Raw genomic sequence first — 2243 nt, 5'->3', positions numbered from 1 at the left:
CGCAACTCAGAAAATATTTACACAAATAACATATCAGATTTATTTTTTCTAATCGATATACATAAATATATGTATATTCGACTATTTTCTTTTAAGAAATTGAATTAACAACTATTTAGATTAATACTATTTTTTAAGGACTAACATTTAATAAGCAGCGGAGTATTATGCCCTTTTGCTTCTTTTTTTCTTAGTCTTTTTAACCATGTTAATTTGAATGCTATCATAAACACATAATAACAAAAATTAGAAAGAAAGAAGAAATACATAATACACCCTTCACATTTGACATAACATCATAAATAGTAGAAAACATAATAAAATACACCCTTCAACAAAAACAATATATAAAACCAAAATAGAAGAAAAAGGAAAAGAATAGTTGTGGACCCACTTATTTTACTGGATATGAAATCGTTACCTTACAGAGTTATGTTTTTTAATATATATTTAAAGAAAAAAAAAATCTTAAAGCATTTGGTAAGTTACCCTCCAACGGAATTCATCTGCTTCTTCATTTCTAACAAAAGTATAGGCCTTTAGATTTCCATCAATTTCAAGTCTAAGATATGTCAATGTTGTGTTGTATTTAGTAAATGCCATCACATGTGAACTTCTCTCTGTTGATTTTGCCAATCTATAATCCAATTTCAATCTTTGATTCCCACTATTCAATTTTACTGATTCCAATGTACTATTTCGAAGATAGAACCAAGCTAATTCCACAGCTAACTTGGTTCTATTGTAGATACCCAACAATTTTGGTTGCACCACCAAGCTGTAAGGCCCGTTCACATTTTTTTTCACCGAGGCCCGGCTCACGAGCTTATTCGGGCTGGACAATCGGAGAGTTTGGCCCACTAATAAGGTGTCAGTGGGATAGTTGAAACTCTGCCAGACGAATTTACCCTTAGAGTCATGTAGCACCATGTTACCATTTGGTAACAACTTGAACCCTGTCACGCCCTTATTGGCCGTGTTGGTCTGCCAAGCATCCGCCAAGACGAGATTTCCGTTAGTTCCAAACGTGAGGGTTGCGTTTTCTTTAACGGCGTTTCCCCTGTTTGCTTCCCACACCCAATGCATGAGTGATTCGGAACGGACAGTGCCATTCACAACGCTAGTGTCCATGCGTTAGGAGTTGTGTTGTAGAAACAAAGCTGAAATGGGTTATTGAAAATACTAAGAATGCGATAATCTGCTCTGTATTCTACAACATAAGGTCCTAATCCGCCTTCATTTACGAATTTGAGGGTGTTTTCAGCTGGAACTTGGGCAATGCAAGAAAATATTTGGGAAAAAGAAAAATAGACATAAAAATTGTAGTAGGCCATGAAGGAGACGACATGTTTAATTTTTTTTCTTGTTTTGGCTTGTTTTTGGTATATGACACATTTGCTTCTTGAGATTGGCATTTATAGATGCATGAGGAAGGATAATTAATTAGTTTTATATATTGTATTATTGTTGATCATAATCTTTAAGATTTTTGCATTGCTGGATATTGATAAGTATATGGATATTAATAATACATTAATAATTTGGGTCAAAATCTTAAAGGTAGTCAAATTCAAAACCGGTCAATGTTGATGTGCTGTCCGTATTGTGTATTGGAGGAGCATAATTATTAGCATGATATAAAAATAATTGCACTTGAACTTCATGAAGGCGCTATGAGTTTGTTCAGTAGATAGATATGAAATATGAAGCTGGAATTATTAATGGAGAAATTGTACTTATTAATAAATTATGGTTAAGTGGGAGTCTGTATTTTTATTTCTAGTTGTAAAAGTTAAATTTATTTAATTTGATATAAATATTGAATGTGAGCAAGTAATTAAAGTTCTAAGTGCAAATGTATACGAATTTGAAATTTACATCAAACTATGAACGCAAAGTATCTGTTGAAAATACTTTATAATTATTACTTATTCAAAATTAAGTGATGTGTATTTTCATATTAATTTTAAATTACTTGATAACTGTTTGCTTAAATAATACTATCCTATGTTCAAACCAAACAGCCTTGGAGACTTCAGACTAATAATGAGATAGTTATGAATTATGATTCCTCTATTTTTAATCACATTATTAAATATTTAATTAATATTTGAATCCTTGAAATAGAAAAAAGTCACATTAAATATGCTTTTAAAAATAGATTCTACGATACATAAATTTAAATTTAATCAAATTCAAATGTGATTCTGTCTTGGGTGAAAAACTGTTCTAGCTCCCCCACA

The 2243-nt window shown here is 31.3% G+C and overlaps 1 pseudogene; it reads right to left on the bottom strand.

The window, feature by feature from the left end:
• Positions 1-435: 435 nt before the first annotated feature.
• Positions 436-1366, bottom strand: LOC129892538 (epidermis-specific secreted glycoprotein EP1-like; annotated as a pseudogene).
• Between the last annotated feature and the right edge of the window lie 877 nt (positions 1367-2243).

The sequence above is a fragment of the Solanum dulcamara genome, chromosome 6 (assembly GCF_947179165.1).
Source record: "Solanum dulcamara chromosome 6, daSolDulc1.2, whole genome shotgun sequence".
In the NCBI taxonomy this organism is placed as follows: Eukaryota; Viridiplantae; Streptophyta; class Magnoliopsida; order Solanales; family Solanaceae; genus Solanum; species Solanum dulcamara.
The sequence above is the reverse complement of the archived record's forward strand: the minus strand, read 5'-3'. Positions and strand labels throughout refer to the sequence as shown.